This window comes from Callospermophilus lateralis, chromosome 18, assembly GCF_048772815.1.
Source record: "Callospermophilus lateralis isolate mCalLat2 chromosome 18, mCalLat2.hap1, whole genome shotgun sequence".
Lineage (NCBI taxonomy): Eukaryota > Metazoa > Chordata > Mammalia > Rodentia > Sciuridae > Callospermophilus > Callospermophilus lateralis.
Window position 1 is genome coordinate 9,524,583 of NC_135322.1, and position 13,699 is coordinate 9,538,281.

Consider the following 13,699-nt stretch of genomic DNA (forward strand, 5'->3'; position numbering starts at 1 on the left):
CTTGTCCAAATAAAACTGATGGGGCATCTTGCAAGGACATGGGTGTCATCAGAGTGGCTCCCAATGGCTAGGTCTGGAACAATTTGAATGTCAAATAATGACATGCTGCTAAAGAAGCCAAGTTCCATACTTCAGTAGAAACAAGTGGAACATTCAAGGAAAAAAGAGAGAAACCTTTCCCATCCCTCCATTTCCCTAGGCGACTGCTTACATGAAAAAAACATAAGATGTTTGTGACTGTTTAATGCAGTTTATATACATCTCTGAAGTAGGTAAATGTATATATTTCCTGAACAGGAAAGATCTGTACAAAATCAAAGTGCTTCTCCAAATTACCCTATAATGTAAGTGTACAATTCTGCTTCAACATATAATGACACTTAAGTTTGACAGAATCTTGAGTAGGAGGATTCAACAGAGCCCATCTCTATCAATTCCTCACTCCAGGGTCTGGCAGGCCTCAAAAGGCCACCTGGTTGGCCATTCTTGAAACACAATTTGGCAATACCAGTCTAACTGAAGTGACTGCTGCATGTGGCTAGCAAATCATCCCTTGTCTTATGACTCAATTATTCTCTGTAAAGTAGGTCTAACAGTTTATTCCTTCCAACAAAAATATTGGCTTGATTTTGATATGAACCAAAATGCATTATTCAACATCTTGTTTAGTTATAATTTTTTAATGGCATGATAATCTCAATTATCTGAAAGATGCTAAAGAAAAGAAAGCAACAGTTAACTGTAGACAATATAGCAGAGAATTACAAAGACAACTAACCCCCACCCAATCCCAATGAGAATTAGCTGGCATGAAAGTGGTTAATATTTGGACCTCTGGTAACTTTCCACTTGTTAGAAACCTAATAAGTTTCTTGGTATAATAAGTACACTCATCTTAGCTTTGATGTCTGGATAATGCAGTTTTACTAGTTCCTCAACAGGACTGAATTACACTGTAAACAAAGGCTGCTATAAATCTAAAGACATCTCAAACACTTGGTTTAAAGGAAATAACTGTAAGTACCTGGTCACATACAATTTTCTAAGAGGTGAGTAAGAAAAAAAAAAAATTAGCTGAGTCACTAAATTTAATGATGTGAAAGCCACAAAGAGAAAAAAGAAAGTGCATGCCCAAGACTTCACCATCTCTTAAGAGTTTAAAATTGATGGGAACTGGTATTCACAGTGTGTAACTGAGATACTGCATTAGCAAAATCTAAATATGCATTCTAATAATTTTCCATTACTAATCCTTTTTAACTGAAGAGTTACAACAGAGAAGAAAGGAATTCTTTAAAACAGTAACTCCCTCTATTTTTGAGTTTTACAGAGCTACTTAGATTAGAAAAAAACAAAGATCCTAACAGTTTCAAATTTGATGCCACAAGTTAACTACTTCAGAGAGGAATATATCTCAGGCATATTTTCTATTCTTTGTCAAGAAAATATGCTGTCATAAAACATAGTGCAAACATCCATGTGCTTTTTAGAACTTGTCACCAGTCATCTAGAACTGTTTGTGATTTGTTTAACCAAGACACTGGCTCCCTACCAGAGTGCCTCTGCTGGAAGGTAAGAGGCTGTTTTCTTTTTTAACACCTCTACAAAACACCCAGGGTGAGAAGTGGTAACATTCGGAAGATAGCACACGTTTCCTAGGACCCAAAAATGCCTCCATGATCCCAGGATTAGTGGGTGCTGAAGTTCATACTGTAAACAGCTCCATCAGGATATATGCCTAGTGCATTACTCTCCCCTCCCAGTAGCCCACCGGCCTCCCTATAGCAGGAAAGGTTCCTGGGCTATGTGAGCTGGAGGCTCTGTAAGACACAGACCTTCCACCATTATCCACAACCAAACCACCATCTCCAGCTATGAGAAAATGCAACCACTTCCAGAAACACCATCAACTAATACTATAAGGAAATCATTTCACAGGGAACTAGCGAAGGAAGCTACATATTGTTATGGTAATTTCCCCTAACCCGAATGGAATAGAAAAGGAATGGAAATACACATTGTAATTAACAGTGCAAAAAGCATTTCCTAAACCTCCTTACTACCTCAACATCTTAAATTTCTGAGTAGTTTTCAAAGCTGTTGAGTTCCGTGGGAGTTAAGCAGGTATAGGGCAAAACTGAGCTAGGGGAGGGAGTAAAAGGAAAGATCTACACAAAAAGCACTTTCATTGCGAGACTCACGCCTCAGTTTTCCAGAGGAGTTTACCTTCTAAATGGGCCGGGAAGGATGGGATAAAAAAGCTACAAAAAAAGAACACTATTTTCTGGTCTATGAAAGCACTGACTTTTTAAACTAAATATATTTTTAAAAGCTCAATGTTCCCATTTTCATATTTATAAGCACTAAAATACTTTTCTTTTTTTTTTCTTTTGAATACAGACAAATTAGAGAAGATGGAAATACAGAGTTCAAGGTCCTTATTCATCCATGAAATCTAGATGCGACTTAAAGTTAGCAATATGAAAAAATGATGTATCAGGGCATTTAGCTGTAAGGAAATTATAGTCTTGCTTTCAAACCTGATTGAGATATAACAGGCATCTTTATTTTCTGTTAATCAAATTTCTGTTGGAATCTGAAGCAATACCATTATTCTACCCATCTGTTTATAAATGAAGAATGTCTTATTATGGAATCACTACATTAGCTCTCTGTTTCCTAATCATCATGTGAGCTGGTGCCCTCTGTCACACTCTTCTGCCAGGATGTTCAGCCTCACCTTGGTCCCTGAGTAATGAAGTCTGCTGTCTATGGATGAAGACCTTTGAAACCATAATTCCCCAAATAAACTTTCCCTCCTTTACAATTGTTTGTCAGTTCTTTTAGTCTCAGCAGCAAAAAACCTGACTAAAACAGAAATTGGTATCAGCAGTGGGGACCTGGCTGTGACTAACCTGACTGTGTGGTTCAGAAGCTTTTGGAGCTTTCTGCAATTGGTAGGAGGAATTTTCAGATGCTTAGCAATGCAAGCTGGAAATGCTTTAGATTACTATAAGTGCAGCTTAATGGCTGATTCTGGTGGGATCTCAGAAGACCAGAATGCCAGTAAGACCGTGGACAGTGAAAACAGGGCTCAAGAGAGGTTAGAGGAAAAGGACATACTGCAATTGGACTAGAGGCCCACTGTGTTATGTTCTGGCTGAGAAGTTGTCTGCATTTTGCCCGTGTTCTGAGATTTTCTGTAAGGCTGATTTTAAAAGTGATGGACTTCTTAATCTGGCAGAAGAAATTTCTAGACAGCATAGCATTCAGGAAGTGGAACGGGTATTGATGGTGGCTTTTGGCCAAGTTTTTTTGTGATATTTAAGAGTACAAGACAGAGCAAAATGATTTGAAAAACTTAGACATGAAAGGCTAAGTAAAACAGGGGCTAAGGAAGTTGCAGTCCTTAAACTACTGCCACTTAAGACTTTGCCCAGAAACATTGAGAAAGATGCCTTGAGGACATCTCAAGATCTGGCAAGACAACATCCATCTCAGACTCTAGGGAGTAAAAATGAAAATTCTTCTGAGAAAAGACCAGTGGGGAACCCTTGCTTAAGGGGGCCTAAGTTTTATCCATGTCTTCAGTCACCCAGACACTCAGAGGCACTGGCAGCCAGGGTTCACTGGAGACTTTACTACTGCTCTAGATGGTGACAGAACTTGGCCTCAACCACTTGGTGCTGGCTCTACATGATTGCCAGAAGCTGAAGTTTGGGGGTTATGAGACTTCCACCAAGATTTCAAAGGAAGGCCTGAGAGGCTAGGCAAAGTGCAATAGAATTGAAGTCCCTGCAGGCAGCCCCTGAAAGGGCGAAGGGTGAAGACGTGAGAAGAAAACTGAAGCTGCAGTGGAGACCTCTGAGATTAAGAAATCTAGTAACATGTGTCCTAGGAAAGCTATAGGATTGAGCAGAGACACCAACCAACAGATAGGCCACATGGGCAGAGCTACACAAGCCCTTTCGACAGAACATTACCATGCCATCTACCCCAGATGCTGAATGTGAAGCTATAGGACTTGTTTACCCAGCTGGATTTCAGTCTTGCTTTGGTCCTATCCCTTATTTCTATGCCCTTATTTTTCTGAATGAAAATGTTTTCTCTGTACCTTTATATACTGGATGCTTGTAAATTACTTTTGATTTTCACAGGGGCTCATGATGTAAGCTTGCCCTGAATCTCAGAAGAGACTCTGGGCTTGAACTTTTGGGCAATCTTGAACTGTTGATACTATGGGGACTCTTGGAAATGAAGAAAATACATTTTGCATTGTGAGATGAATGTGAGTTTATGTGGGGGTGGGGGCAGAGGTGAAATGTTATTGTTTGAATGTGAGGTGTTCCCCAAAAGCTCACGTATGAGACAATGCGAGAAGGTTTGGAGGAGAAATGATTCAGTTATGAGAGTCTTGACCCAATCAGTGAATCAACCCTCCGATGGGATTAACTAAGTAGAAACTAGAGGCAGGTGGGTTATGACTGAAGGTGGTGAGCAATGGGGGCATGGCTTTGGGATGGGGGGGAATATATATATATATGTATATGTATATATATATATATATTTAGTAAATAAGTGGAGATCTCTCTCTTTCTGATTTCTGATCTGTGAGCAGCTTCCCTCTGCCATACTCCTCTGCCATGATGTTCAGCCTCACCTCAGGCCCCAAGGAATGGAGTCTGCTGTCTATGGACTGAGACCTGTGAAATCGTGAGCCCCCAAATAAACTTTCTTTTCTCTAGCCCCCCGCAAAAGAAATGACTACATTAAACTCAACAAGCAAAAAAAATACAACCTCCAAGGTCAGATAACAAAAGGTCCCCACTTGATGGCACCAGTTTCACAGGAGCAAACTTCCCTCATGGTTCAGAGGGATGACCATTTTTGTATTACTCTCATCTTTCCAACTGAGGACTACCAACCTAATCCAATACATACCAAAAAGAGAGAGGGGGGGGGGGAGGAAAGGAAGGGCACTGTCCTTGCTGACAAGGATCTTTTTTCCTTACAGTATCAAAGAATGAACTCAGAGCCTCATGCACTCTACAGTGAGCTATACCCCCAGCCCTTTTTATTTTGAAACAGGTTCTCACTAAGTTGCCAAGGCTGGCCTCCGTGAGCCTGCAGCCTCAGCCTCCTAGCAGTAGCTGGGATTACAGGCATTCCCTTGTACCTGGAGCTGGTGAGGATCTTATATTTTACCTGAGAAACAAGTTATACTTAAAAAAAAAAAAAAAAAAAAAAGGACTAGGCTTGTGATTCAGTGGTAAAAGCACCTCTGGGTTCAATCCCTGATATCCATCCCCCACACCCAGAATGTGAAGGACAGTTGGGCTCGAACTATGAACAGGTATTTTACCTTTGACAGTCTTATATGAATAAGATTGTTTTACCCCACTGATGTTATTTATTGTTGGTAATACTGCTACCTCAACTCCTCACCCAAAGAGTTACCATAACTCCTTAGAACAGAGTCTAAGTAGCGTCAATCATTTCACATAAAAGAAAACACTATTAGAATTTCTTTGCAATTATATTTCTGCCTTTTGATCCAACACAAATCAAAATGATAACATTGAGGGTGTGTTTCATGTATAGAAAATCATAGATTTACAAAGAAAAGAGCAAATGACACTTTCCTAAACAGTACTGGTAGCTACACACATGACCCCCCCCCCCAATAACTAACTCCAATCTAAAGTGGGAAGATTTCTTCCTAGCCATAGAACATAACTATATCCCTTTAAGCTCTTTACACAGGAAATTTCCAAAATAGGTCATCTGGATCTTTGGAAAGACTGATTCAAGTGCTTACCCATCTGGTCTTGAACTTGTGATCTCATCCAACTGATGGGCCATTCTTAGACACTAGGTTTGAGCACTCAGCTTACCTACGCCCTCTGCAGAGTACATGTACAGTACCCTGCAGGAAGCCCAAACAGGAAAACTCCAGGGGTCAGAAAATTAGGACTAGTAACTCACATGTCTATTTTTAAATAATCTGGCCTAAAGTTAATTTTTTTAAAGAGCAGCTATGAGTCTCTGCCATTCCATTTATAATTTCTGCAAATGTCCCTCCCTTCTCCTCTTGACTCATTTTTTTTTCTCCCAAGCCCTGGTAAAGGGACCTCTGAATCCCAGGGCAGAAAAACAGAATCATGCTGCAATTTTACCATGGTAGCTGGGCTACTCTAAATACAGAAAGCCCATTTTCCACCCTGATACAATTTTCATGCTTTGGGGTGTGGAGAACTCTACAAACCAGTCCTAAAGAATCAATATTTCTAGCCAGGTTATTCACAGGATGGAATCAGATTCCCATGATGAATAAGGAGACTGCTTTTAGTAAAAGCACTTCCTTAAATTTTATCTTTAGCAGCTTTCTACAAGGTAGCTACAGAATTCTAATCAAGCTATCTGACTGAAATTTAAAGCAAATATAAACAAATACAAAATAAAAAACTGAGTAATCATTCTCCATGATGTAGTAAAATTTCCTGGGTTACTTATTATGATATTATGACATATATAGTTGGTCTCTGTCCCATTTTCTTGGCAGAGAATTACTAATATTTGGAATCTTCAAAGTAGTGTCTTTTTGTGCTAATGATTGACAGAGCGCCGGAAGACCCTCTGCAGCTTCAGAAGGGGACTGCACACAGGGAAAACCAAGGCAGAATTAGAAGGCTGGCACTTTCAGCTCTACCTTCCCAAAGAGGAGAGGAGGGTTGAAGGTAAACTGATCACCAAGAGCCAATTATTTAATCAACCATACCTATGTAGCAAAGTCCCCACAAAACTCCAAAGACAGGGTCTGGCAAGCTTCTGGATAGCTGCACACACAGAGGCTCTAAGAGAACAGAGGACAGGACATCCCTTTCCAAATTCCTCGTCCTACGAACAGGGAAACATGTTTTCCTGAGTTCTGTGGGTCACTCTGGAAAATTAACCTGACCAAAGAAAAGGGTCATGGGAACCTTGACTGATAACCAGTCAAAAGCAAGGTTAACAACTTGGCACTTGCATTGGAATTTGGGGACAGGCTAGTAGGACTGAGCCCTCAACTGCTGGGATCTGACACTTATCCAGGTGTGTGGTTTCAGAACTAAAATGAATCTGAGAACATTTCAGAGGCTGCTACAGAACTGATGGCTTCTTTGATATGGGGATGGGGGAGAACTCTATACTTCTGGTGTCAGAAACACATATTGTGCGAGTATAGTGGGAAAAACTTGAGTTTGTCTATTACTATATTCTCAGAAACGGTGTCAGAATTGGGATTTGCTAGGATGGCCCAGGCCTGCAGAAATGTGGTTTGAGAAGAAAAAAGGAAAAAAGGTAGAGGGTGAGGATTGACTTCTGGGAGGCCCATAGTATGGGTGCCCAATTACTAAAAGCAAAATTTGCCTGTGTTATTTAAAGATGGATCCAACTCCTAGGGAGCTCATTCACTGGATACTAAAGAATATGAAAACTACTCAGAAAAAAGCTAAATGCTCCATCCCTTAGTTATCACTATTTGAAACATAGTATAAAAGCAGAGAGAGCACTGGGTCAGATTTGGTTCAAGACCAGTCTCAGATCTAAGCCAGCCTGAGCTTTGGCCACCAGCCTTAAGCAGTAGTCCCAAGGGAAAAAACAAGAACAAGAAAAAGCTGAGACTTCTGATCATCAAGAAAGCAGTGACGTGGAGACAGGGAAGCAAAGAGGGTACAGCCAGCAGATCTGTAGCATCACCTTTCTGGAGAGCTGGCACTGAAGTGGACACTGAGAGTGACTAAGTAGGGGGCAGTGTCCTTGGTTCTAAATGTTATCGAGAGGAAGAGCATGGTGTGGTCGGTGCAAGATCCACAGCTTATTATGAAATGATCACAGATAGTTCTACCTGACCAGCCACACAGAGGTTATTCTCCAAGAATGGCCAATCAATCTGATGGACAGTACAGAAGACATTGTAAGGTCTTCTCACACTGAGAAGTGGGTGCTGGGACCTCCATCTATCAATGCCAAGTGAAAGAACATTGAAACTAAAGCAATTGATGCCCCCCTATGCAAGGCACTTAGGACAGGCTTTATGGTGGATAAAATATTCACCTGTTGACACATCCCATTACCCAGGTTGTTGAAAATGCCGTGATGAAGTGGGGTGAGTCCTTGAATGTGGACACCCCCAAGTCACCTTACTGCAACAAAACCAAAAACTAGTTTAGAGAGCTTTCCCACATTTGCTGACTTAAGTTCCCCTTATGGGTCTTACAGAAGAGCATTAAATGAATTAACAAGAAAGATGAGAGGCAGAGGGAAGAGTCAAAGGACCCATTCTAGGAAGGCAGAAAATTTTAAGTGAATTTAAAAATAAATTAAATAAAGAAAATTTTGAGTTGGGTGCAATGATACATGCCTATAATTCCAGCTACTCGACAGGTTACAGCAGTAGTATCACAAGTTCAAGGCCAGCCTGGGTAATTTATCAAGACCCTGTGTCAAATTAGGAAAGGAAAAGTGATAGAATTATTAACTGAGCTGTAGAGCACTTGCCTAACACACTCGAGGCCCTGGGTTCAATCCCCAATACCCCCCCCCCCGCCCCGCAAAAAAGGAGTTATGTCTCCATTGTCACATATATCTAAAAAGAACAACAACAAAAACAAAAGGTATGTCTACTTTTCCTGAATGTTTTATGGAACTAGGCTTATTTCTTCCCCTTCCTCATATTATAAAATCAAAACTTGTTGATTAGATTCTAATGGAGGCTACAGTTTGGAAAGGGCTGACAGAATTAAGATAAGATATGCAGCTAAGAGCAATGGATCACAAATTAGAGGCCAGCCTGGACAACTAGTGAGACCCTATCTCAAAACAAAAAATAAAAAGGGCTGAAGATGTAGCTCAGTGAGCAAGGCCCTAGGTTCAATCCCCAGTACCACAAAAAAAAAAAAAAAAAAAAGGATAAAATTTTATAGATCAGTTGGGGTATTTGTGTACATATATACATACACAAAACATATTTAAAAAGGTTTTTTTTAGTTGCAGATGGACACAATACCTTTATTTACTTATAAGTGGTGCAGAGGATTGAACCCAGTGCCTCACCCGTGGCAGGCAAGTGCTCTACCACTGACCCACAACCCCAGCCCTAATTTTTTTATTTTTTTTGCCGTGCCGGGGACTGCATCTGGGATCTCAAGCATATCAGGCAAATGCTCTACTGCTAAGCTAAATCAACTTACAAGTTGGAGATGTATTCAAAGATGCTTCATGTAAACTGGCTGTGCCTCTTACCTGATTATATTATGGGATGAACGCTGTATCTCACTGGAAATGTTTCTTCTACCTAGTACTATAAAAGAGAGGCATCAAAATCTACCCTGCTAGCAATATTAATTGCACACGCTAAATAGGAACCAGTCAGACTGCCCAAGCCCATACATTGGAGCAGGATTGGAGTGCTGATCAGGACACATTTCTATGCAACAGACCTATGTGGAGCCCAGGCTAGGGCTTATGGCAAAAGCCTGGAGTGCTTCCCAGTGACAACTTCTGGGACTTTGGACTAAACAATTCCATTCAGGGGGGCACTTACTACCTTGGTATGGGGCATTTATCAAAACTATCCCTATGACTGAAGAACATACAATGACCTTGAAATCTGAGGGATCCATGATGTCTTGTTTGGTGTCTTGAGTGAAACACTCACTTATATATTACCATAAGAATATAGTAATAGACAAACTCAAGTTTTTCCCACTATACTCGCACAATATGTGTTCCTGACACCATAAAAGAATGGAACTGGTCTCCTGGGTCACACTACCTGAGGATCCCAAAGAGGAGGTTGTCAGAGAAGGAAGCTGCTTCTCTCCTAAGACCAACTCTGAGGAACTGCTAGGTCTTATCAACCCATGGACAATGTCTTACATACAGCTTCCATCAGACCCAGGAGTTGCTAGATGTGGTGTATGGACAGCAATTTCAAGGTGAATGGACAACATCTTATTTGGAGCGATGCTACTCTAATCAAAGAAGGGAAATAAACTACCTCAGTGGGTAAAGTGCATGCTGAAAATATGGACAGTGTTTTGTTGTTGTTGTTGTTTGTTTTGTATTTTTTTTTAGAGAGAGAGAATTATACATATATATATATATATATATATATATATTTTTTTTTTTTTTTAAGTTTTCAGTGGACACAACATCTTTATTTTATTTTTATGTGGTGCTGAGGATCGAACCCAGCGCCCTGTGCACGCCAGGCGAGTGCGCTAGCGCTTGAGCCACATCCCTAGCCCTGGACAGTGTTTTTTGTTGTTGTTTTTTTTGTACTGGAATTGAACCCAGAGGCTCTCTACCACTGAGCTATATCCCCAACCCTACTTTTTATTTTGAGACAGGGTCTTGCCCAGGCTGGCCTCAAACTTGCAATCCTCTTGCTTCAGCATCTGAGTCTCTGGGATTACAGGTGTAGCCACCACACCTGGCTGGACAGTATTCATATTTGTTTGTTTGTTGATACTATGGACTGAACCCATGGGCACTCAATCACTGAGCAATATCCCCCATCACTTTTTATTTTGAGATAAGGTCTCCTAAGTTGCTTAGGGCCTCACAAAGTTGCTGAGGCTGACTTTGAACCTGTAACCCTACTGCCTCACTGGATGTTAAAAAATACCTGACTGGATGTTTTTTCAAAAAGCCCATGTTTGGGGTTTTTACTGACTCATGGGCAGTGGTAAAGTAAACTTGTTTATTCCTATATTCTCAAACCTATGTTGAGAAAAACAACAACAAAACTCAGGATTTATAAGCTCTAAAAGTATAGCACACCACAGGTAATGCAAAGCCAAGGCAAATCCAAACTTGGAAGCACTACATAAACCAGATATCAAAGAAAGGTGAGCCAAATTCTTTACCAAACCAGGATCCTAAAAACAGTCACGTGTTAGCTTCAAATTTCCTGGTATTAAGACCAATTTTACAGTTTTCTGAAATGGCAAATAAAATCCATAAAATTATTTCAGCCTTTGCTTGAGAACTTATGACTACTCAGGTTTTTTTTTTTTTTAATCTCAGTAGGAAAAAAGTTCTTTTTAAAAGAATATTCTTCATAAAAATGCTTCTGAATATGCAAAAGAATGGAGGTACCTTCAGCCAACAGGATAGTATCGAAGAAATAGGCATTTCTGTCAACTGGAGAAAAATTGGTCAACCCAGTTTCAAGTCTAACTATTAAGCCTATTACCCCAATAGCATTTTAAGATGACATGAAGATTTCAGTCCATTATTGCAAATTATTCTTCACTACTCATGTGCGTTATTCTATAAATTGCCAATTCTAAAACAGGTTACTGCAAGTAATAAAAGATACACTACATATATAACTTAAAAAAATAATTAGCTTCTATTTTATTTAATGCACATGAACAGATAGTAAGAACAATGTCAGAAAGAAACAGAATAGAATCAACTTCTAAATCCAGTAAATTTTAATAGAAACAATCTGAATTTCCAGATTAAAAAATCATTTAAGTTTACACTAGCAAAACCACACTCATATTCTTCTCCCCACCTCCCCCATTTCTGGTGTCAAGTTTTACTTACATGCCTGATTTGTTTCAAATGAAGTTAAAACCAGAGGCCTGAGAGAGAGAGGAATAAATGAACAGTTTCAAGATACGGGAGAAGGACCTAGAATCAGCACAAAATTGTGCCCCTGGCCCGATCATCTAAAATCTGCTAAATTAAGCCTGTTTTCCCCTATGTTCTTCTATAGGAGATGAAAATGTGAGTTAATATGCTCAACCTAAAAGATTTTCTGAATTAAAAGATGTCACATGTAGGCACTATTAACAAAAAGTTATAGCAAAAAGTACTATTATTTCTCATTCAAATATCATCTCAATATTTGAAAAGGACATTTCAAATTAAAAAATAAAAATAAAAACCCACAAAATCATGAAAAGTACATTTCAGTTTCCTCATCTGAAGCTAGAGAGGAGAGGCTACAAGAAAGCACACAGTGGAGCTTCAGTCCTGGGTCTCCAGTTGTAGGTGGTGATGTGGGCGAGTCTAACTGTTCACACTTCACACACTCTCTTTATGCAATTTTTAAAAAGGATTCAATTCAGAAAAGTGAAAAGCCTTGAGTTCACACAGCTAAAAAGCAGAGCTAGGATGTGAATGGATCACTACAGTACACACTCCCCCTTCTACATTAGGCCCCTGCCTGAGGGTCATGTCAAACAGGTGACTCTAATGCTCACTACAGCATTAGAGAGAAATGTGGAGAAGCAGCACTCTGGGGAGCCCAGGATGTAAATGGCAGTTATTCAGGATACTAAGAATGCTCACTAGGCGGCATGCCCAACCTTTCTGCCTTAAGAAAGCAATTCTAATTGGTCTGTTTTATGTGCTGGGGTGCCACATTAAAATAATAATAATAACAATAATAATATAGCTTTTTCAAAAATTTCAAAAAACCATTTAATGTTCAGATACTTGTTGGTCCAATTTCCAAGCTTTTGCTAAGAGACAAGAATCAGAGAGATTTGTCTCTGTTCCAAACCCTTTTTTTCCCCCTCCTTTTATTGGAGAAGCCTATCTACATTAGTGATATTGAAGACAGAGAAAGGAAATAGCAAATTAGTCAAGGATCACAGTCCAGAAGTTGGGTCTCCAACACCACCCCAGCAGGGAGGGGCTGTAAATCTGTGAAGGGCCCTTGTACAGGATAGTTTGGACTTTGCCCTGAGGAGGCAGAGGCTTCTGAACAAGAATGCACAGCCAGGTCTGTGGGAAAAGGTAGTTCTGAAAGCTATCTGCACACATACTCTATCTTGGTCCTGCAATTTTACTCTCACCGGAAAGTGCTTCCATTCAAAGGCCAATTCCAAACTGGTCACAACAAGCACCACAAAAAACAAGTGCCTAGACGAATGGAAACGCTGACACGGTGGTGGTGTGAGAAGCTCCTCTGAAAAGCATCATCAGGCCTAGTCTTCGTAATTTAGTGGTGGCTCACAGGAAGTGCCTGGGAGCCAGATTCTTTCTGACTGTGCTCAAGGCCATAATTTCCTTCCCATACTTAAACAGATGACCCTGTGGCTCACTGTCAAGGGAGTAGGCCAAGGGAAAAGGGCAGATAAATAAGAAGCAAAATCTGAAGAAAACTGACTAATCTGAAAAAAATAAAAATCCTAGAATTCTTTTTGAGATTAACTAAAAAGGACTTTTAGACGAACATGAGTTATTGTCTCTATAATGAAAGCCCCTGGAAGGCAGGCAGAGCTGGGTGGGGCAGGCAGCCAGCTCCCATGTCATCAGATGCCGATGCTGAAGTGGAGAAGGAAAGGCAGCCCCAGAAGTCACTTACAGACCTGTGCTCTCAGCGCCCCTGAAGCTTCTTCCCACCCTCATGCTGTCCTGTGCCAGTGTGGGGAGAAGTGTCTAAGATCCTAGAACCAAAACAATTGAGAAGGGGACAGGAAGAGTGACGTTCAGCCAGCACCATTTATTATAGCAACAGGCTCCCCCCACTGCCCTAGGTATGTTTTTATGACATTCTATTTATATGTCCTATCTAGCACCTGCCTGTTTCTCAACACTTCAAGATCAATTGCAAACTACAAAAAAAAAAAAAAAAAAGGTCCTGTTAGGGAGTCCAAAAGTATCTAAGAATACACATGAGCTCACAAAAGGA

The 13,699-nt window shown here is 40.3% G+C and overlaps 1 protein-coding gene across 1 annotated transcript in view; it reads right to left on the bottom strand.

Moving 5' to 3' along the window:
• Nucleotides 1–13,699, bottom strand: part of Arhgap35 (Rho GTPase activating protein 35) — a 119,771-nt gene that overhangs the window by 73,647 nt on the left and 32,425 nt on the right. The gene's annotated exons all lie outside the window — the stretch shown is intronic.